Raw genomic sequence first — 24,850 nt, 5'->3', positions numbered from 1 at the left:
TTATGTAAACAGATGGACAAAATGTACTAGAAAAATATTAATAAAAATTAAACTGATATAACAATATTGATATAAAATTTTTAAAAATTCAAGGCAAACAGAACATGAGGATAAGCAGAATAATTCACATCAAAGAAACAATAATTTTCACCTCATATATATCTATATATAGGTGTCTGTGTGTATATGTGATGGTAAATCTACCACCACATTTGTAGAAGATGCAAATAATGTAAGTAATCCTATACTCTGAATGACAAGAAATATATTCATTCTAGCACACATGAAATGTTTTTTAAAAACTGACTATGCCATTACAAAAGAGGAAAAGAAGAGGGGAGGGATAAATTTGGAGTTTGAAATTAAAATATACACACTACTGGATATAATATAGATAACCAAAAAGGACCTACTGTACAACACAGGAAAGTATACTAAATATCTTATAATAATTTAAAATGGAAAAGAATCTAAAAAAGAATATATATATACATACATATATATACACACACACACATACATATGTATAATTGAATCACTTTGCAGTACATCTGAATCTAACACATTGTAGAAAAAAAAATTATAATATGATAAAAATATGAAAAAGAAAAGATTATCCATTGAATTCCCTTTTTAAAAAAACTGTCAAAAAGCACATTTCAAGTATCAATGAATCAAAGTCACTTAAAACCTGTTCTCTAACAACAATGCAATACAATTAGAAATCAATATAATAGGTATACTATCCTATTCATTTTAGAAACTTCTAAATATTTATGAAGAGAGAAAAACTAATAGAAATTACCAAATCTTTAGCATTTCATTCAGACAATGAAAACACTAATACTAAAATGTGTGGTATGCAAACTAAACAGTATTTAGAAGGAAATTTAGAGACCCAAAAGCATATAGTAGAAGAGAAGGTAGCATACAGAGGAAAGTCATTCAGAACAGAGAAAGCAGAAGGAAAGAAATAATAACAATAGAAAAGAACTAGATGGAAGGAAGAAGAAATCAATAAGGAATCAACAGATCCAAAAGCTAGTTCTTTCAGAAAACTAATAAAACCGACAAACCTAGTAAAACTGATTGAGAGAAAAATAGGAAAATGACATAACTACAAATAGAGTCAAGATTTTTAAAAGCACTATGAATATCATTACACTAATAAATTTGATAATTTAATGAAATAGTTCTGTACAAATAAATAAATCACTAAAACTGATTTGAAAAAGAAAGGTCTATCTATATATTTATGTATAACCATTAAATGAATGGAGTCTGTAATTTTAAAAAAGTATATCCATTAAAAAAGCATCATACTAACCAAATATTACTCAAAGAGATGAGTCTTACCAAATCTTCAAAGATTATTTTTTATATTGGTGAGACTTTTTCAATGAAGACAAAAATAGAAGAGCTCTTTACTTCACTTTAGTGAGGTAAGTATATTTGTGATACCCAAATCAGACAAAGATAGTATGAGAAAAGAAAATACTGGCTATTCTCACTTTTGAACACATAAATACAAATACTTGAAAACGTTAGCTAAACAAATAAACACATCATAACAAATAAGACACAAAGCAAATACAATAAAATCTTAATTGTAGAATCTAGGTAGTGGATATACGGGTATTCACTGTACAGATCAACTCTTCTGTGTGTTTCAATGTTTTCATATTAAAACTCTGGAAAAAGAATATTTGGACATGTGCAAACTCTAAGAACATATCATGACAGAATCCCAAGGATGGTTGAACATTAAAAAATCTATCAATATAATTCTCTTTCACACAGATCAGCAACTTATAAAAACACAATTTATGAAAAAAAAAAAAAAAACTACTGGCAAATTGGAAATTTATTACTCATTACCTTGATAAAGAGTGTTATAAGACTAGACTTGGCTATGAATGACCAAAACTTGAACTACCTAGAATTTTTTTATTTCTCTCGCATGTAAAAGATTGGTTGGGTAGCCCAGAGCCAAGTTCTTACTACCATTTTGGTATGTTTTTTGTGGTCTTTATTCCTTAAGATCACTTCAAGTCCAATATGATTGCTCCAATTCTAGTCATCACATCTGCATTCCAGGTGGCAGGAAGAAGAGAAGGGGAAAGTAGTTATGTTTTCCCTTTAGGGATAAGACTGAAATTTGTGTATATGACTTTTCAGTTATGTGCCCTCACCTAGTTGGAGGTCACTGGGGAATGAAAGCATTTTTTTTGACAGCCATGTCTCCAGATAAAAATTTAAAGATTCTACCAAGGGAAAAAGAGAGAATCAACTTGGGGTGTAATAGGGGGGCCATCAGTCTATGATGGTATCTACTATAAACCTTCATGTTTTATTAATACTTAGTGGTAAAACCTTCCAACCCAGGGATCGAACCCAGGTCTCCCGCATTGCGGGTGGATTCTTTACCAGCTGAGCCACAAGGGAAGACCAAGAATACTGGAGTGGATAGCATATAGCTTCTCCAGTGGATCTTCCCGACCCAGGAATCAAACTGGGGTCTCCTGCATTGCATGCGGATTCTTTACCAACTGAGCTATCAGGGAAGCCCACTATAAACCTCAATCTTTTATTAACACATAGGGGTAAAATGTTAGAAGTGTGCTCTTTAGAGTCAGGAACAAGTCAAGAGTACCAATATCACAGCTTCTCTTAATTCTCTATTGTATACAGTCCTAGCCAATGCAACACTTTTTAAAAGATCAAAAATTAGAATGAAGAAAACTGTCCTTACTTGCAAGCTCTAAGATTATTTATGTAGGAAACTGCAAGAGAATTTGTGGACAAATAATTCAAACACATGAGAGAATTTAGCATTCAGGATCTACATTCAGGGTGTAAGAGAAATATATATATATATATACATATATATATATATATTTACATGTATATAATATCTAATTTACATTAGATACCTAGGCAAAAATCAAATAAAATACATGCAAGACCTGTTTGGAGAACAAAGATGGACACAATAAAGGACAGAAATGGTACGGACCTAACAGAAGCAGAAGATATTAAGAAGAGGTAGCAAGAACACACAGAACTATGCAAAAAAGATCTTAACGACCCAGATAACTATGATGGTGCAATCGCTCACCTAGAGCCAGATATCTTGGAGTGCAAAGTCATAGTGGGCCTTTGGAAGCATCACTAGGAGGATATCACCTCCTAGTGGAGGTGATGGAATTCCAGCTGAGCTATTTCAAATGCTAAAAGATGATGCTGTTAAAGTGCTGCATTCAAAATGCCAGCAAATTTGGAAAACGCAACAGGGGCCACAGGGCTGGCAAAGGTCAGTTTTCATTCCAATCTCAAAGAAAGGCAATGCCAAAGAATGCTCAAACTACCGCACTATTGCACTCATCTCACACGCTAGCAAAGTAATGCTCAAAATTCGCCAAGCCAGGCTTCAACAGTAAGTGAACTGTGAACTTCCAGATGTAGAAGAACTTCCAGATTTAGAAAAGGCAGAGGAACCAGAGATCAAATTGCCAACATCCGTTGGATCATTGAAAAAGCAAGAGAGTTCCAGAAAAACACCTATTTCTGCTTTATTGACTATGCCAAAGCCTTTGACTGTGTGGATCACCACAAACTGTGGAAAATTCTTAAAGAGATGGGAATACCAGACCACTTACCTGCCTCCTGAGAAATCTGTATGCAGGTCAAGAAGCAACAGTTAGAACTGGACATGGAACAACGGATTGGTTCCAAATTGGGAAAGGAGTATGCCAAGTCTGTATATTGTCACCCTGTTCATTTAACTTATATGCAGAGTACGTCATGAGAAATACCCGGCTGGATGAAGCACAAGCTAGAATCGGATTGCTGGGAGAAATATCAATAACATCAGATACCCAGATGACACCACCCTCATGGCAGAAAGCAAAGAGCCTCTTGATGAAAGTGAAAGAGAAGAATGAAAAAGTTGGCTTAAAACTCAACATTAAAAAATCTAAGATCATGGCATCCAGTCCCATCACTTCATGGCAAATAGATGTGGAAACAATGGAAACAGTGAGAGACTTTATTTTTTGGGGTTCCAAGATCACTCCAGATGGTGACTGCAGTCATGAAATCAAAATATGCTTGTTCCTGGAAGGAAAGTTATGACCAACCTAGACAGCATATTAAAAAGCAGAGACATTACTTTGCCAACAAAAGTCTGTCTAGTCAATGCTATGGTTTTTACAGTAGTGTTGTATGGATGTGAGAGTTGGACTGTGAAGAAAGCTGAGCACCAAAGAATTGATGCTTTTGAACTGTGGTCTTGGAGAAGACTCTTGAGAGTCCCTTGGACAGCAAGGAGATCAAACCAATCAGTCCTAGAGGAAATCAGTTCTCAATATTCACTGGAAGGACTGATGCTGAAGCTGAAATTGCAGCACTTTGGCCACTCAATGCGAAGAACTGACTCACTGGAAAAGACCCTGATGCTGCGAAAGATTGAAGGCAGGAGGAGAAGGAGACAATAGAGGATGAGATGGTTGGATGGCATCACTGACTCGATGGACATGAGTTTGAGCAAGCTCCAGGAGTTGGAGATAGACAGGGAAGCCTGGGCACACTGCAGTCCATGGGGTCTCAAAGAGTCGGACATGACTGAGTGACTGAATTGAACCAAACAAAACATCACATAAAAGATGCACTGGAGAAATGATGAGACACTGAGGGATTAAAAGATATAACTGTGTAACTCCACTAGTTCCTGGCATAAGTTTATAATGGATCTATGAATCATTATAACTCCATTCAGAATCCCAAAAAGACTTTTCAAGGAATTTAATAAACCTATCTAAAGTTCATATGAAAGATTAAAGAGAAAAAACTAAGAAAGAAACTTTTCGAAACAGAAAGCTAAGGCCTGGAAACTTGCCCTATGAGGCTAATTATACGGCTATAACTATTTAAGCAGTGTGGTATTGGTACAAGGATATAAAAATAGGCCAAAGGAACAAAATAAGTTGATACTGACATACACATATATGGAAACTTGGTATGGGACAAAGATAGCTGTAAATGTCAGCAGGGAGCCACAACCATTAGATAAATGGTGCTAAGATAACTGGCCATAGCCAGTATATATACAAGGGGAAGAAATACAAATCTTCACTTCATGTCAGAACAAAAGTATATTCCACATGGATTAAAAACTTATATGTATGGAGGAAATCATAAAAGTTAGAAAGTATAGGAGAATATCTTCATTACATTTCTTTGCGTTTCTTAAGCATAACATCAAAACACAAATGACAACAATGAGAATTTGAATACGTTAAAATACAAAAATTCCATTGGGCAAAAAAGATAACATGAACAGTTAAAATGCAAGTCACAGACTAGAGGAAGTTATTTAGAATACATATTACGGGGTATAGTAATAGTCAGTTCAGTTCAGTTCAGTTGCTCAGTTGTGCCGACTCTGCGACCCATGAATCGCAGCATGCCAGGCTTCCCTGTCCATCACCAACTCCCGGAGTTTACCCAAACTCATGTCCATTGAGTCGGTGATGCCATCCAACCATCTCATCCTCTGTCGTCCCCTTCTCCTCCTGCCCCCAATCCTGCCCAGCATCAGGGTCTTTTCAAATGAGTCAACTCTTCGCATGAGGCGGCCAAAGTATTGGAGTTTCAGCTTCAGCATCAGTCCTTCCAATGAACACCCAGGACTGATCTCTTTTAGGATGGACTGTTTGGATCTCCTTGCAGTCCAAGGGACTCTCAAGAGTCTTCTCCAACACCACAGTTCAAAAGCATCAATTCTTTGGCGCTCAGCTTTCTTCACAGTCCAACTCTCACAACCATACAATACTACTGGAAAAACCATAGCCTTGACTAGACGGATCTTTGTTGGCAAAGTAATGTCTCTGCTTTTTAATATGCTCTCTAGGTTGGTCATAACTTTCCTTCCAAGGAGTAAGAGTCTTTTAATTTCATGGCTGCAGTCACCATCTGCAGTGATTTTGGAGCCCAAAAAAATAAAGTCTGACACTGTTTCCACCGTTTCCCCATCTACTTGCCATGAAGTGATGGGGCCAGATGCCATGATCTTAGTTTTCTGAATGTTGAGCTTTAAGCCAACTTTTTCACTCTCCTCTTTCACTTTCATCAAGTCGCTCTTTAGTTCCTCTTCACTTTCTTCTATAAGGGTGCTGTCATCTGCATATCTGAGGTTATTGATATTTCTCCCGGCAATCTTGATTCCAGCTTGTGTTTCTTCCAGCCCAGCGTTTCTCATGATGTACTCTGCATATAAGTTAAATAAGCAGGGTGACAATATACAGCCTTGACATACTCCTTTCCTGATTTGGAACCAGTCTGTTGTTCCATGTCCAGTTCTAACTGTTGCTTCCTGACCTGCATACAGGTTTCTCAAGAGGCAGGTCAGGTGGTCTGGCATTCCCATCTCTTTAAGAATTTTCCACAGTTTGTGGTGATCCACACAGTCAAAGGCTTTGGCATAGTCAATAAAGCAGAAATAGGTATTTTTCTGGAACTCTCTTGCTTTTTCGATGATCTAGCGGATATTGGCAATTTGATCTCTGGTTCCTCTGCCTTTTCTAAATCCAGCTTGAACATCTGGAAGTTCACGGTTCATGTATTGCTGAAGCCTGGCTTGGTGAATTTTGAGCATTACTTTGCTAGCGTGTGAGATGAGTGCAATAGTGCGGTAGTTTGAGCATTCTTTGGCATTGCCTTTCTTTGAGATTGGAATGAAAACTGACCTTTTCCAGTCCTGTGGCCACTGCTGAGTTTTCCAAATTTGCTGGCATATTGAGTGCAGCACTTTCACAGCATCATCTTTCAGGATTTGAAATAGCTCAACTGGAATTCCATCACCTCCACTACCTTTATTCGTAGTGATGCTTTCTAAGGCCCGCTTGACTTCACATTCCAGGATGTCTGGCTCTAGGTGAGTGATCACACCATTGTGATTACCTGGGTCGTGAAGATCTTTTTTGTATATTTCTTCTTTGTATTCTTGCCACCTCTTCTTAATATCTTCTGATTCTGTTAGGTCCATACCATTTCTGTCCTTTATCGAGCCCATCTTTGCATGAAATGTTCCCCTGGTTTCTCTAATTTTCTTGAAGAGATCTCTAGTCTTTCCCATTCTGTTGTTTTCCTCTACTTTGCATTGATCTCTGAGGAAGGTTTTCTTATCTCTCCTTGCTATTCTTTGGAACTCTGCATTCAGATGGAAATATCTTTCTTTTTCTCCTTTGCTTTTTGTTTCTCTTCTTTTCACGGCTATTTGTAAGGCCTCCATTTTGCTTTTTTGCATTTCTTTTCCATGGGAATGGTCTTGATCCTTATCTCCTGTACAATGTCACAAACCTCCGTCCATAGTTCATCAGGCACTCTGTCTATCAGATTTAGTCCCTTCAATCTATTCCTCACTTTCACTGTATAGTAATAGTACCAGAATCTAAAAAGATCCCTATCAATCAACAGGGAAAAACATATAATGTGGTAGAAAAACTGTCAAAAGTTATTAGAGGGAACTAAACAGCCAAAAAAACAAGAAAAAAAATACAACTGAAACAGTAATGAGTTACTATTTCACATTTACCAGACTGGTAATATTTTAGAAATCTGAGAAGTCCAAGGTTTGGTAAGAATATGGAAAAAAAGGTGAGGTGTTTTGAAAAGTAGTTGGTGAGCACAGACCATAGGACCTAGCAATTCAACTTGTGGGAATATACCCTAAAATATTCACATCAGTGTGCCTAAGGAGGCATGAAACAAAGTGTTAACTTGTAGCACTGTTTTTAACAGTAAAAAAACTGGGAAAATCTAAACGTTCAAAAATAGAATTGCAGATAAATAAATGGTACCAGAGTCACACAAATGAAATACTAAATACATATGTACTAAATTATATAAAAACCAGGCAGAAAGGATACATGCTAATTTCAGTATAGTGATTAACTTTGGACAGAGAACAACAGAACTGGGCAGTAGGGGTGTAGTGGAAGTCTACCTCTTAAGCTGAAACAAAACAAAAACCCCTAAAGCCATTATGGCAAGATGTCAACATCAGTTAAATCTGTTAAAAACAATGAGCCTGGTGCATATGTGCAGTCTGATAAGAAATGATTTCCAGAGTATATTGTTAAGGAAAAAAGTAAGCTGCAGAAGAATATTGAGAGTGGATTGCCATGTGTGTAAAAGCTAAAAGGGAGAATCAGCTTGTTTGTTTTAATGTTTCTGAATGATACACATAAACTGCCAACACTGATAGCCTATGCAGGGATTAGACAGGAAACTGGAGTCAGTAGTAGCAAAGTGACCCACTTTACATACCTTTTTCTACTATTGGGCTGCTTTTATCACTTGCATATATTTTCTCAAAAGTGAAAAACTAAAGCAAAAAAAAAGAGCTTTTAATTACAATGATTCCTATCTCAATAATGCACTTGAAGTCGAAATTAGTGTTCTGAGGACTATTTTGCATAAAAATATAAGTGTATTCTTATGTTTGCCATCTTCCCAAATGACCGATTTTTCCGAAGAGTTCTTGATAATAAGTTCCTTATGATCAGTCACACAGAAATATACACCCTGCCTTCTGCATCTGCTTTAACTGTGCATCTATTTATATGGGATGACGGAAACTTTCCCTAATAAATCTTACATTTCCCCTGCTAAGGAACTGAGCACTGACTAAATAGTTGATGACACGTGGGAGTTATTCCTACATTTTCCGCACACAGAAGACAAATCAACGCAACGCTGACTTTGCCTGCTATAAACACTAACAGCTTAGGGACATGTCAGAAAGATGGGGAATGGGGGTGACATGTAATGAATCCACAGTTCTAGACTTTCCAACCAGAGCCAACCTGAGACAATCAGAGCAAAAGCAGGATTTGGAGTTCCTAACCTCAGACATTTTATTTCCATGAGCTAATTTTCAGTCAAGAGAGTCTGACACTGCCAGATCTAGAATTCAACTACTTCAAACACTGACCTTTCCTCTTGTGTTTTGCATTGAGTTTTAAAAGCATTGGGTTGTTTAAAAGCTGTAGGAAACAAAACAACCCAAACAACTGATTCACACTGTCTTCCGTTGCCCCAAGCTCAACCCCTAGGGCCCTGTGCCCCGATTGATGCAGAGTTCAAGGATCTGGTTTTTACCATTTTACAGGTGTCAAGCAGGCAGGCAGAAGAGAGACTCAGGGTAATAGGGGAAAGGAGGAGAGAGGATCACAGTCAGTCATCTTTTTTTGATGTCTTTTCATTTCACAACTTCTTCCTTCCCATGCCTGATGGTGTGCTCCCTTGCCTTGTTTCAGAGCCAAAAGACAGGTCAACTTCACTGTTTCTTATCCAAGTTGGCAGAGGTTGTGGCAGCAGGGTGGTAACTCTGCCCGATGTTCTCAAGCTGCAGCTGGGACATGTCCAACAGCAAAGTCACTCAGTAAACAGTTCTCTATTTTCTCTTTTCCTTGAGTTGGCTGGAGTATATCTAGGTCCTAGTATTGCCCACTCTTTAATTCAAGACAAGCCTACAGACCAGAAACTTCACAGATCACCCTGTCTTAAACAATCTTTTACAAATATCATATACTAACGCGTATATGTGGAATCTAGAAAAATGGTATAGATGACCTTATTTGCAAAGCAGAAATAGAGGCACAGACGTCGATAACAAATATATAGATACCAAGGGGAAGGGGGGATGGGAGGAATTGAGAGATTAGGATTGACACATGTACACACTGACACATATTGATATTACATATAAAATAGATGATGAGAACATATTGTATAGCACAATGAACTGTACTTAATGCACTGGGGTGACCTGAATAGGAAGGAAGTCCAAAAGTGAGGGGCTGTATGTATATGTATGGCCTGATTCATTTTGCTGTACAGTAGAAACTAATGCAGCATTGTAAAGCAATTATACTCCAATAAAAATTAATTTTAAAAGAAAAACAAAAAACAATCAAAAGTACGCCTAGTTTTTTGCTAGATACAAAATACCATCTACAAAATCACTGATATACTGCATTACCTCAATTTCAAGCTCTATAGACATCTTTTTGATGTTTTTGGTTTTTCTGTCTTTAGTAATATTCTTGTACATCACTTAGTTCAATATTCAAGAACCTTGTCAAATAACTATTTTGTGCTTAGCTTTGTCCTGGAGTGGAGCTGGGTAGGAGAGATTAACAAATTTAAAAAGTTTACAAACTAATTGGACAGAAAAAAGTCAATATAAAACAATTATTAACTCAAGACAAAATATCTTTAAACACCAAAAGCAAGGGGTAAATATCAGAGACGTGGAGAAGTCGGGGAAAGCTTTAAGAAAAATGTTGGACTGGGGCAAGGTTTTTAAGGAAGGGTGAAGTGTTGGAAGGGTTTCCTAGGTAGCGCTAGTGGTAAAGAAGCCGCTGGCCAATGAAGGAGACATAAGAGAGGCAGCTGGTTCGATCCCTGGGTTGAGAAGATCCCCTGGAGGAGGGCATGGTAACCCGCTCCAGTATTCTTGCCTGGAGAATCTCATGGACAGAGGAGCCCAACGGGCTACAATCCATGGGGTCTCAAACTGTAGCACATGACTGAAGCAACTTAGCATGCACACACGCAGGAGGGGTTGGGAAGGGCTTTGTAGGTATGACAAGAAGGTCAAAACTTCAGAGACTGGTCTCAGCAGAGCAGATTGTGGGACTGTCAGAGACAGCCTAATGAAGCAACTCTGATACCGAAAAGACAGGTAAATAAACAAACAAAACCAAGAGGCAGAGACTGATTAATAAATTAGCTAAGAATTACTTACCTTGCTACATATAGACTCCTAGAGATCAAAGAGACCTCATGAATCATGTCACCCACCTCCTGCCTTCATTTTACAGATAAGAACACTGGGGATTAGAGCAGTAAAGCGATTTCACCATATCAGGTAACAAATTGGTGTCAGAGCAGAAATTCAACTTCTGGGCTTCTGATACCCAACACATCACACTGCTTCAAACCATCACTCTGTTATGTACAGATGACTCAAGGCCAGTTGGGACCAGTGACGTATCAACAGTAACAATATGATAAGTACCACAACAGAGAAATACAAAAGTGATAAGCTCATTTTGTACACAGATATTTAGAATATTTCTAAATTTTTCTTTTCTTGAATTGCAGTATTGCATCATGTTTCATCTCCTCTGACTGACATTCAAAGTCTTCCGTAACATGCCCTGCCTGGCCTTTCTGACCTTATTTCCAAACCCTACACACTCTACAGCCTCCATTCCAGCAAACAAGATAATTCAGTCACCATCTTTCACCAGGCTCATTCTCACCTCTGACCTATCGCTCCTATCATTTCCTCCTTCTCTATGTTTTTTTTCCCTTTTCAACACTGACAGAAAACCCAGGTTTTATTGACATAAAATCCTCAGATCTTCAGCTACCTCAAGTCTTCTCTACACTCCCATTTAATTCAATGCAATCCAATTCATTTCAATACAGTTTTATGAAGAACCTGCTGACTGCCAGGCACTCTTACTGGGCACTCATGATTCCAAAATTAGTAAGGCATTGTCTGCCCCCAAGGTGCTAAGAGTCTAGTAGGGGAATGCAGACATTAGAGCAAACCACTACCACCTAGAATCTTAACAATAGGTTGTTGTTGTTATTTAGTTGATAAAAAGAGAGCACAACAGAGGTTGAAAAAGGAAGAGATCTCATGAAGAGACTGATATCTGAGCTAAGTTAATGGATGAGTGGGAGTTTGTAAGATCTAAATTGGAGGAAAGGGCTATTCTAAGCAGAGAAGATAGGATACGGGAATCCATATTATTTGGTAACTTTCATTTTGTTTTGTTCATTAAGCCAGGTTTGGGTGTGGTACCAGGATTTGGTTTGCTTTTGAAGCTGTGTACAAATAGAAGAGAAAGGAAAGATAACGCAAAAGAAGTAGTCAGGGGCTCCTCACCAGGTTACAGAGGCTGGTCAGCATCCTGTAGATAATGAAGAGCTACTGAAGAAATTTTAACTGGATGTTTCAGTGGAATGTGGGTCCCACCTTACATTGAAGCAATCAGGTAAAGCTAAATGAAGAACAATTCCAGAGACAGACTTTGAGGAATGTGTAAAATTTCAGCAGGCTGAAATGGAAGTCATTACATCATTACTAGAAATAGCAAAGTGGCTATTTAAGTGTTACCTGGTTGCTCCGGGTATGTTAATTTTTTCTCCTGAGATGTGTTACCTAAATTCTTCAAGGACGGGGGTTATTTTTCAAATGTCCTTTTAATAGCTTCAAGAGGCTAACACAGCTCTAGATACACAGTGGGCATCTGGTCAACTATCAGTGACTTTTGGGGATATAGCAAAAAAAAAAAAAAAAGGAAGAAAGAGGAAAGAAAACTTCTCATATTTGTTCATGGCAGGAGCTTGTTTTTATTCCTAAATCTGTTGCTAAGGATGAAAATGCATAAGGTTTTATAAATCCACATTTGAATGAAGATGGTGTGTATAATCGGAAGCTTATGGTTGTCTAATAAAGGACAGAAGATTTCAATTAAAGCCAAAATTCCATCTCTAAGCATCTTTGCTCACTATGTGGGCATCCCAACCGCTAAGTTTGTTTAATAGATCAAATTAAATGGATGCCTGCTTTGAAAGGCATGTTGGGGACTTGGGACTTAGCTTTGCTCTGGTGCACGTTTCCCTAAGCTCCCTACTGACAGGAATATTCAGTCTTATTATCAGAAAGTCAGACCTCTTTCAGACACTGAGGAGAGTGATAATATGATATAAATGCTTCACGAAAGACTATATATACAGGTTATGAATTTTTTTCTTAAGAAGAAACAAAGAGTATTCACTTGGTTTCACCAATTCACTTTCCCTGCTCCAAAGCTGATCAAACTCTGAAAAATTCCTTGCCAAAAAAACTTTAAGTGCAAAGTAATTTTTGTTCCATAAAGATAAATGACTTTTTATGTGTTCAACAGTGCTCATATTGCATTACATATGCTATTTTTAACTCGTAAGTGGTGAAATGTTGTCATGCAGAAATGATATTCAATATAGTTAACAATGGTACAGCATGTACACCAGCCATTCATAATGGACCCCTGAGCTATCTGGATGGATGCCAGCTGGTTCGTCCAATCTGTACATACAGGCTACATCTCAGCTCTGCTGTAGTGGACTGTTAAGCTGCTTTTGTCCATACATTTCCCATCTTGTAATAGCCACATGTTTTCCTTTGGAGAAGTGCCCTACCCTATTCCAAGTAGCTCTTGAAGGAAATGACCATCATGTGACACTATCTTCCCATGGCTACAAGGCTGGAACATGTGATCTATATTTAGCCAGTCAAAGTAGTCCATTCTTTCACCACAATAACTGATTGAGAAATGGGTGCATGACTCCAAGCATAGTCCTCCCCATAACTTTTCCTCTAGAGCTGATTGAGAAGATTTCTCCTACTTCTAAGATTGCTAAACTTGAAGAATGAGAACCCAAGGCAGCCGGAGGCCATGTTGCCTTCATAGAGAAATCCTACTGAAGAATGAAGCCAAAAAGAAATAAGTAAACTTGAGAGATAAAGAAACAGAGTCCTGACAACACTGTTTGAACCTCTGGAAACAGCCATGCCCTATAGCTAGATAGAATCTGCTGGACTTCCCATTTACTCTAAGAAATATCTTCTTTCTTCCTTCCTCTCTTCTTTTATCCTTAAACTAATTTGAGTCGAATTTCTGACCCTTATATTCAAATAAAACTGATTAATAATTATGCCCACATAACATAATTCTATATAGTTTCCATTACATAATGCTGATGAAATCTTGGACTTAATTGAAAACTCTGTTTTTCATTAGATTATTCTAAGGCTCCAAACCAATACATTACGCAAATAGAAGCCATCATGGGTCCTTAATAAGGAGAATAACAAAATAAAGATGGTGTTCTAGAAAAGTTTGCCTGACAAGCAATGTGTGGAAATAATCAAAACAACATATGTTTATACATGTATTCAGGAATATATATACCCATATATATGTTTATATGCTTAGTCACACAGTTGTGTCCAACTGTTTGCAACCCCATGGACTGCAGCCCACCAGGCTCCTCTGTCCTTTCAGGCAAGAACATTGGAATGGGTTGCCATTTTCTCCTTCAAGGGATCTTCCTGAACCAGGGATTGAACCCACGTCTCTTGCATCTCCTACACTGCAGGCAGTGTATGCTGAGCCATCAGGGAAGCCCATATATGTTTATATAGTCTTCTTAATTTTCAAAGGTGCCAGATACCACTTCTTTTGGTGTTAAAACAATTGAAAAGAATTACTATTGCCTATACCTTAAGAATGTTTGAAAATTATTGTATATACTCTGCCTTTAACTATTTAGAACACTAAATCATAGATTTACATCATCCATTTATCAGATAAGCATACAATAGAAAATTGTTATGTGCAAGTAACTGTTATAGGCTCTATGGATAAAAAGATGAATTAGACAATTTCTCTGCCCTCCAGGAATTCACATTCTGGTGAGGGAAGCAGAAGCGTAAACAGATAAACAGTGTTAAGAGTTGGCAGGACTGGAAGCCTTCCTTTTGCAGGAGATCTCTTCCTCAGAGGCACTTTTAGCCTAGAGCTGGACGCAATGAACAGGGTAGGTGCACACATCTCCATAAAAGCAGCTCCTAAGTATTCCAGGCGAAGGTGCTCAGGGAATCAAGCAGTCCTCGATTTTCTGGCATTTCAGGCACAACTCACAACTGCTTTGGTCTTTTTTATGTAAAGAATTTTCTCAAGGGAAAAATAAAGAATTAAGTATCCCATGGTTGATGAATGTAGTCTTAACTCCTTTTACAAGGCCAGATATAATCTTCAGGAAATTACTTTTTTTTGTTTCATATTCCAAATTGTAAACTAAATTTAAGTTTTTAAGTTTAATTATGAACAAAATTCTCGAGAGCACAGAGAGGGGACACTCTAAATTTACATTTTCAGTCATTGTGAAGTCCCTGTTTATTTGGAGCCACTCCTTCCTTAAATAAGTACAGCAGCTAGGTCTTCAGAGTGGATTTTGTTACAAGAAATTCCTGCAGGCTGTCTCATTTTCCTGTTCTTCACTGGAATTTCACAATAACTTAACCCATAGCTGGAATTCACTTACAAATTCTTAAGAGCTAGGGGCTAAGATGAAACTGTCAACAATTTCATTCACCTTATTTTCTTATCCCAGTTCCTGCATCTTCCTGTAAGTGTTGTTTGGCTTCAGTGGATTACTGGTGTGTTTAAAAAAGAGAAAAAAATAAGCCCTTTCATTCCTTTTCCCTTCTTATTCTAACTGGCTTTTTAATTAAATGTGGTTAAAACAGTCTTTTTTTTTTTTTTGCTCCCAAGGTAACTTGTAAAAAGGGGAAAATAAAATATTTTTGTATTAGATTATTTATTATAAGGGATTTAGCGCTCGACTTCTAAATTAAATCATCTGGGGACTAGAAAACTCTTTAAAATTTATCTAGTCCAATTACTCATTCTACAGATATTCAGACAGGGTAAATTACTTGCCGAATTGATAGAGTTAGTAAGGGACAAAGCCAAAACTACAGGTCAGGTCTCAGCAAAGTTTTCGGTATTGCTGATAAAACCGGCCTGCTCATTTCTCATAATAGTTATCACAAATCTTCACCAGTGTTTTCATAAACCTTAAACTACTACTCTCACCCCATCAATCTAGCCCTTACTTCATAGAAAATTAAAAGCCAACAAGCATGACTCCAGTTCTACTTTTAACTTCTTCACATCTCATCTCAAAGTAACATCATCATTACTGTTTCAAGGGTAATCCTGCCATTTGTTATCCGTATCATATTGAGTCTCATCTCTTTTTTTCTGTCAATTATTTTTTCTCCTGTGTATGACAACCTTATCTTCATTATCCCCTTCTTTTTAGTACAAAAATATGCTCAGGGACTTGCATTTACAGTGACTTTATGTCCCATTCCAGAAACATTTTTTTTCTTTTCATCATAACCAAGCTTATTTTAAGAACAGTCTCCTCTCACTGTTCCTACAATCTTGCCTCCTATTCACTCCTTTACTTTCAAAATTATGACTGCTGATACTATCGTTCAACTGAAAATATTTGGGCAAAGACCATCATGGCCTTTTAAGAATACTTCAATTTCCTCCTTTTAAGAACTCTCTTCCCTTGGGCTTCCTTATTCTACTCTTAACTTTGGGTTTCCAAGTTTTTTCTCTTTCCCTTCACTGATTCCCTAATCACTCTTGCATCTCAGCACCCTTTCTTTCTCATTCTGTACTCTCTCTCTGGAGAAGTCTCACTTAAATCCATGGCTCAGCTCTCATGCACAAATTTGTATAATGTACAGAAAACTTTTAAAGGAAAAAAATTTTCTTAAGTTTTCAATGTTGACTGAGATTATTTTTATTATAATATTCACTCACTAAAATACAAAACTAAATATAAATCCCTTATGTTTATAGTTCTGACACAAGTATACAACCAAACACTTTATAAAATGAATTCAAGTTAAACTAAAATGTAAAAAAATTCATAAAATAAACATTAGTATGTGGATGGTTGTATTTTCTTGAAACCTACTACCAACTCAAAATGTGAAAATGGGGTTGGCTCCTAAAGCATAGGGTTCTTTCTAATTTAAACAGAACTGTTTATCATATGATGATTCAGATCTCCCACACTTTTCTCTGTTTAAACTACTATGAAACCTTCATTCATGTGGACAATCACACGATGACACCAATTCATCTTTACCTGACCTGTTGCATCATTTACATAGTAACCCTAGCTCTGTGATACTTGGCATCAGCAAGATTATAAACATAAATATAAATGCAGACACTGAAGTTAAGTTGGTAATACTACTTACAAGATGGTCATCCAGGTGATCCAGATTTGTTGAAATGAAAGCATGAATATAAAAAGTGATTTAGTGAATACACAGACCACTGAGACTATATTGATGGATTCCAGGAATTCAGGAACTCTAATTTTGTGAATCTCAATTTTGTATCTGTAGCCCCAAATCCTCTCCTGGGCCTCTGCCCTGTATTTCCAACCGCCTAATAAAAATTTCTCTACCTACATGCATTGTTATCATTCCCCACGCACACACCCACCTTAACCTGTATTCCCAATCTTAGTTACTGACATCATCATCTACCCAGTTGTGTAAGCCAAAAATGTAAGTCTCATACTAGATTCCTTCCTCTGCTTCCCCTCCTACATGCAAGACTTATTGATTCTACTTCTTAAACTTCTTTAAAATCAATGGTCATTTTTCTCATCCAGGAATTTTACTCAAAAACTATTCCAAGGAAATAATCTATATATTAATAAAACAAATAAAGAACAAAAATGTTCACCTCACTATTATATTTAATAAAGAAAAAACTAAAACAACAAAACCATTTAAGAGCAGGGGAAAGATTAAGACAAATACAGTACAGATTATCCTCACTCAGAAGCAATATAAAATTATAGTTTTGGCAGACTAGCTATCAAAAAATTTTTAAATGCTTAGTGGAAAACGTCATTAAAATGCTGGTTAAATATTGTTTTTAAAAATGCAGATGCATAGCTGATTAACCAAGAATGCAAAAGAGATCCTCGGAAGCCAAAATAAACAGCAGTGGGGAAGGGATCATGAAGCCAGAGAGATTCGAGAGATCCAAAGTCAGGTCTTATCTTTGGTCTCTGTCAACCCTTGGTAGTCTAGAGCTTTAGTTTTAAAAGACAATGAGCATGGCAGACAAGAGACAACGTGGGCCCAAGGAAGGTAGGATATTTATTGGACTTTGCATAAAGCAAGGAGTCCCCAAAAGGCAATATCCTTGGTGAGCAAGCTAAAAAACTATTCATCCGACAGAGGAAGATGTTAAGGAAAATTTTCTGTCTCAGTCTTGGCCATAAATGGAGGCAAAAAATAAGTCATTCTTGATTATTCAAGACTACAAGCCCACCCTCAAATGGTTTTGGTGACAGAATTTATAGGATCTGAATAGTCCCCAAAACACAAGGAGACATTTTCATTCAAATCAGTCCTAGGTTGGCGGTGCCCCAGACATTTAGCAGAATGTAAAACAAATCTCTCTCAAGAAAGTCAACTTCAATTTAAACTTCAAAAAAATTAATTAAACCACTAATAAAATTTCAAGGAACATAAACCCATACTACAACCTGATGAGACATGAAAAGTGTGTTACTGTGAATACCATCAGAAAAAATTTCAGGATAAAATTCACAAAAAACATCAGTTATAAGAATTATTGATGTGGAATATAAAATAAACACATTTAATGTATTTAATGAAATAGAAGAAAATATAGCCAAAGAATGAGACTATAAAAAAAAGTATCTGACTTAGAATAGAGCCACAGTCACTTTGTTTCACCCTACATCGTCTTTATAGATGCTTATCTGGATGTCTCCCCTCAATTATGGGCCCTATGGGGCAAAAACAATCTGATTTTCTCAGGGCCCCAGCACTCAGACAAGCTTGGCATGCAGTGGCCTCAATAAAATATTCCTCTATTGAGTCTGCCCTTTTCTGTAGTCCCAGAGCCCTCCTAGTGCTATGGACTCTGGCTGCCAGCATCCTATCAGTGTGCTCTCTGTAATGCAGAATATAGCTAATGAATTTTTTAAAATAAAAAATATCACAGTGTGTGGATTAAATAGCAGATTAGACAGAGTTGAAGAAATAATTAGTAAGTTTAAAAATATAGATGAACAATTTACCCAAAGAGATAGAATGTATGTAACAAAGATGAACAAATAGCACAGTGTGAGGTCTAACAAATGTGTACTTGCAATCCTGAGTATAAGAAGAAAATACTGAAAGATGAAAAAGAAAATGAAGTAGGAGAACTAATACTATTTCCAAAATGATTAAAGATATGAATTTTTGGATTCAAGAAGCTCAATATATTGCAAATAGTAAAATAAAAATAAAACCAGAAATCTAGACTTAAACCACCACTGGAAAACAGTTAACACTGCACACAATAGTGTAAGACTAAAAGTTTTCCCTCCAAGATCAGGAGCAAAACAAGGAAGCTAACTCTCACCATTGCTATTCAACACTATACTGAAACATACAGCCAGAGCAATCAGGCAAGAAAAAATAAATAAGATACACAAACTGGAAAGAAGAAATAAAACTATTTTGGCTTTCAAATAATATGATTCCCTACGTAGAAAATCTCCCTCAAAAAATTTAAAAAACTAATAGAAGTAATAAAGTAATTCAGCAAACTGCAGATAAACACTCAAAAATCAGTTGGGTTGCTAATATCAGCAGTAAACATTCTGAAAAGGAAAGTAAGAAAACAATTCCATTTACAAATACATCCAAAAACCAAATTAGCTTAGGAGAAATTTAACCAAAGAGGTGAAAGAGTTATACACTAAGAAGTATAAAAAGTTGCTAAAAGAAATCCTGTGTTCATGGATTGGAAAACAATTTTGTTAGATGGCAATACTATCTAAAGTGATCTACAGATTCATAAGAATTACTATCAAAATTCCAATGACCGTTTTTGCAAAAATTATAAAAGTCAACCCTCAAATTCATATGGTACAGCAAGAGGCCCCAAACAGCTGAAACAATCTTGAAAAAGAAAGACCAAGTTGGAGGCCTCATATTTTCTGCTTAGAAAATTACTGCAAAGAACAGTAATCAAAACAGGGTGGTACTGGCATGAGGACAGACCTTAGATTAACAGAATGAAATTGAGAGTCCAGAAACAGACCCATATATCTGTGACCAACTGACTTTCTTTCTTTTTTTAATATGAACTCTTCTTTCCTTTTTTAATTTTTTTTCTTTTTCTTTTGCTGTGCCAGGGCTTAGTTGTGGCATGCAGGATCTAATTCCCTGACCAGGAATCAAACCTGGGTCTCCAGGATTGGGAGTGTCTTAACCACTGGACCACCAGGGAAGTCCCCTAATTGATTTATGCCAAAATTATTTGATAGGGGAAAGAACAACCTTTTCAATGAATGGATAGCCACATGCAAAACAATGAAGTTGGACTCTTACATTACACAGAAAAATTAACTCAGAGTGGATCAAAGACCCAAATGCAAGAACTAAAATATCAAACTCTCAGAAGAAAACATATTTAGAAGAAAAGTTTTAGGAATAAAACTTCATGTACTTGGACAATGGATTCTTAAATTAGCCACTAAAAGTATAAACAACAAAAGAAAAAATAGATAAATTTGACTTTATCGAAATTAAGAACTTCTATACATCAAAGGATATTATTAAGTAAAAAGACAACCTCAAAATGGAAAAAAAACTATTTGCAAATTATATCTGATAAGCATCTAGTGTCCCAAATATATAGAAACTCTAATAACTTGACAACAAAAAGACAAACAACCAAATTAAAAAACAGACAAAGGACTTGAACACACATTTTTCCTAAGAAGAATATACAAGTGGTAAGTAAGCAAATGAAAAACTACTCTGCATCACTAGTCACTAGAGAAATGAATATCAAAACCACAATTAGATATCACTTCACACCCACTAGGACAACTGTAATAATAAAACAAAACCAGAACATAACTGTTGGTAACGATGTGGAGAAATTGGAACCGCTATATATTGCTAGTGGGAACGTAAAATGATGAACCTACTGTGGAAGAAGTTTGGTAATTCCAAAAACAGTTAAACAAACAATTGCCATATGACCCAGCAATTTCATCCTAGTTATATACCCCAAAGAATTGAAAACAAGGACTCAAACAGAGACTTGTATGCTGGTGGCAACATTCATTGCAGCATTATTCACAACAGTCAAAAAGTGGAAACAGTCCAAAGTCCATCAACAGATAAATGGATAAACAAAATGTGATACATATACATAAGTAGATCACATATACATATTTAATTATATATGTATATAATTATATATATATAATAGAATATTACTTAATCATAAAAAGGAATGAAGTATTGATACCTGCTGTAATATGGCTGAACTTCAAAAGCATTATGCTAAATGAAAGAAGCCAGGCACAAAAAGTCACATATGCCAGTAGTATGAAAAGTCTATAATAGATAAATTCATACAGACAGAAAGTGAGTTGTGGTTGCCAGGGACTGAGGGGAGGGTAGAATGAGGAATGACTGCTCAATGTATACAGGGTTTTCTTTTGGGGTGATGAAAATGTTTTGAAACTAGATGGCACTAGTGGTAAAGAACCTGCCAATGAAGGAGACATAAGAGACCTGGGTTTGATCTCTTTGAAAAGAAGATCCCCTGGAGGACAGCATGACAACCCACTCCAGTATTCTTGCCTGGAGAATCCCATAGACAGAGGAGCCTGGTGGGCTACAGCCCATGGGGTCACAAAGAGTCAGACACGATTGAAGTGACTTTGCACACAAACACACAACCATCATCATCACAATTCATTCCTGGACTATGACTTTCTTGCCTGATCTATCACCACTCAACAGCTAGAAAAAAACAGCTAGGCAATTCCATCAGCAATGAAGAAAATGAAAATGACTGTTAGGGTGGCATCCAATATGATACCAACAGCCATTTAAAATTTTATGTATATACCATGATTTAATTAAGACGTCCATGTAGGAAGCAACCTAGATGTCCATCAACAGATGAACGGATACAGAAATTGTGGTACATGTATACAATGGAATATTACCCAGCTATAAAAAAAAGGAACACATTCTAGTCAGTCCAAATGAGGTGGATGAACCTAGAGCCTATTATAGAGAGTGAAGTAAGTCAGAAAGAGAAAGACAAATATTGTATATTAACACATGCATATGGAATGTAGAAAGATGGTACTGATGAACCTATTCGCAGGGCAGCAGTGGAGACACAGACATAGAGAACAGACTTGTGGACATGGTAAGGGAAGGAGAGGGTGGGACAAATGGAGAGAATAGTGTGGAAACATACACTACCGTATGTAAAATAGATAGCCACTGGGAATTTGCCATGTGACATAAGGAGCTCAACCTAGTGCTCTGTGACAACCTAGAGGGGTGGGATGGGGTGGGGGATGGGAGTAGGTTCAGAAGGGAGGGGACATGTGTAATACCTGTGGCTGATTCATGTTGGTGTAGGCAGAAACCAACACAATATTATGGGGGCAATTATCTTCTAATTAAAAAAAAAATCCATGTACAAGGCAATTAATGTTGTTGCTAATTTTACATTGTTATACAGAAGACTGCAATAAACATACCTGTAGCTGTTTCATATTCCTTAATTTTTCCTTAAGATAATTCTTAGAAGTAGTTTTTGCATCACTGCAAACTTGTAATATTAAAAGAAATGCATATTACCAAAGTATCCTCCAAAATGTTAAAGCAAATATATGCTCTCACCAGGAGAGTATGAGAGCACTTATTTTTCACACTCTTAAAAACATTAATTAGTTTATCCCTGTTTTAAATATTTGAAAATATAATTTACAATTGTATAACTTCTTTTAAAGTTTAGTTTTTAAATCACAAGAGCAAAAGCTGCTTTTTGGCAAAAATTTAACAGTTCAAACATGTAAGAAGTAAACATCCTACCTATCCCACCCCCACTGCCACTATCTCATTCCCCAGTGGTAATCACTGTTAACAACCTTTTATGTCCACAACTGCAGGACTTTTATCTTGTTCTTTCCTGAATTCCTGGTTAATGGCTCAGTTCCTGGTATATACTGCCTTTAATACATATTTATTTGTAAAAATGGCATCATACCTGACATTAGTTTCTGAAACTTGAGCTTTTCTTCCAATGAATTGTACGTATCTTTCTACTCTTTGTATATATAGATCTGCTTCATTTTTTAAAAATATGAATGGTATTCAATTGTACAAATGTAACATAATTTATCAGCCCCTACTTAGATTATCCCAGTTTTTCACTATTTTAAGCTCCAGTGAAATGAGTCTCCTTGGAAGTGTATCTTTGTTTTGTGGTGCAAATATTTCTGAGGGATAAAGTCCTATAACAGATTCAAGGTCACAAAATATGTGCCAAAATGCTTTCCAAAAGATTGTACCAATTTACATTCTCTTCACATATGAATGTTTTCCTATTCTCAAGCCAGCATTTGATATCCTAAATATTTTTACCTTTGCTATGCTGAGATATTAAAATTCTATCTCACTATTTGAATTTTAAGCATAACCCCTTGGGCAGTGGTTTAATAGTTTCTTATAATCACTGGCTATTTGTATTTCATCTGTATATTGCCCTTTATATCCTCTACCTATTTTCCTATTAGCTTTTTTGTCTTTTTCTCATTTATCTGAAGGAATTATTGATACATCACAGGTAGTTACCTTTTCTCCTACTAAATATGTTGAAACATTTTCTCCACAGTTTGTTATTTGTTCCTTAATACTGTTTATGGTACTTTTACCATATGCAAATTTCAAAATAAAAAATGTCTTTTTCTGGTAGAGTACTTAATTTGGAGACTTAACTGCTATAGCTTATAATATTTTTGCTATCTGGTATGGCAAGCCCATTCTCAACACTTTTTTTTTTTATGTCTTCACTTTTTGCATTTCCTATTTAATTTACCAGATTTCAATCAAAATTGCTTCTCCTCTTTTTCAAAATGTTGTGAATGGACTACCATGTCAAATCACCTTTCCTTTCTCTCTCCAGTAGTTTATGTCCTTAAATTCTCACTTTTTCTCTTTTCACTGTTCTCACAATCATGGCCTTAGTTCAGCCCTCACCACTTATGAACTGAATTACTGTAATAACCTCCCATCACGTTTCCCAATCTCCAATCTGACCTTCATTCAATCCCTTCTCCACATTGTGATCAGAGACATTTTTCTTTAAAAATTTTTTTTGGGGACTTCCCTGGTGGTCCAGTGGCTAAAACCCTCCACTCCCAATGCAGGGAGCCTGGGCTCAATCCCTAGTCAGGGAACTAGATCCCACATGCCACAACTAAGACCCAGTGCAGTCAAATAAAATACACTAAAATAAAATTTAAAAAAAAATTTGATTATGTGACTACATATTTGAAACACTTCAGAGTGGTGTTTGGATCTTCTAATTTATCATGGCAACGTCTACCTGTTACTTTGGTCTCCTTTCTGTCCATTTTAATACAATTTCTTGCTAATTCTCTTTCCAATCCCTTCCTTCTGTTTAGAAACTTCTCTTTTGGTTTCTCACCTAGTCACCTCTTTCTCCCCTAAAAACTCAGCTCAAAATTTGCCTATTCTAGAAATAACCATTTGTGATGTCACAGCATCAGGTACATACGTCTGTGACAGAACCTGTTAAACCATTCTGCATAGGAATGTTCATAGAAATTTGGTTCATAATAACAAAAACCCTAAATGTCCACCAGTAATAAAACTGATAAATAAGTTACAGTTTATCCATGCACTAGAATGCTAAACATCAATAAATAAACAATAAATTACCAACACGTGAAACAAAATGGATAAAACCTTACAGACATAATGCATAATAGAGGAAAACAGACACAAAAGAGCATTCCATCAGCCATACTAGAAAACTTAATGAATCACAGGCATTAGGTAGAGTACACAGAGGATCATGCTTCTAAAGTAGAGAATAGTTGACTACAAATTAAGCCTTACTTCAATTCTGCCTAACAAATCTTAAAACCAAGACCAGAAAGAATCAAACTATTTCGCACTGACTTAACTGTGTCCAAGGACAAAATACAAGAATATTTATAGTAACACAAAAACATCCAGCATCCAATAAAGTAAAATTCCTAATGACCAGACTCCAATCAAAACTTGTCAGACATGCAAAAC

At 36.4% G+C, this 24,850-nt stretch overlaps 1 protein-coding gene across 7 annotated transcripts in view; it reads right to left on the bottom strand.

Annotated features, from left to right (window-relative positions):
* Nucleotides 1-24,850, bottom strand: part of ZNF280D (zinc finger protein 280D) — a 329,643-nt gene that overhangs the window by 269,616 nt on the left and 35,177 nt on the right. For 2 of the 7 annotated variants that reach the window (XM_081510183.1, XM_081510177.1), the window contains exon 1: nucleotides 24,132-24,262. The exons of 4 other annotated variants lie outside the window; for them this stretch is intronic. The gene's annotated coding sequence lies outside the window, so the exon portion shown is untranslated. Of the gene's footprint in view, nucleotides 1-22,281; nucleotides 22,353-24,131; nucleotides 24,263-24,850 lie in introns of those variants that run through there. One more of the 7 variants, XM_081510182.1, reaches the window with a different exon arrangement.

Source organism: Giraffa tippelskirchi, chromosome 7, assembly GCF_054371585.1.
Source record: "Giraffa tippelskirchi isolate mGirTip1 chromosome 7, T2T-mGirTip1v1.2.pri, whole genome shotgun sequence".
Taxonomy (NCBI): Eukaryota; Metazoa; Chordata; class Mammalia; order Artiodactyla; family Giraffidae; genus Giraffa; species Giraffa tippelskirchi.
This window is presented reverse-complemented; position numbering and strand designations above follow the sequence as displayed.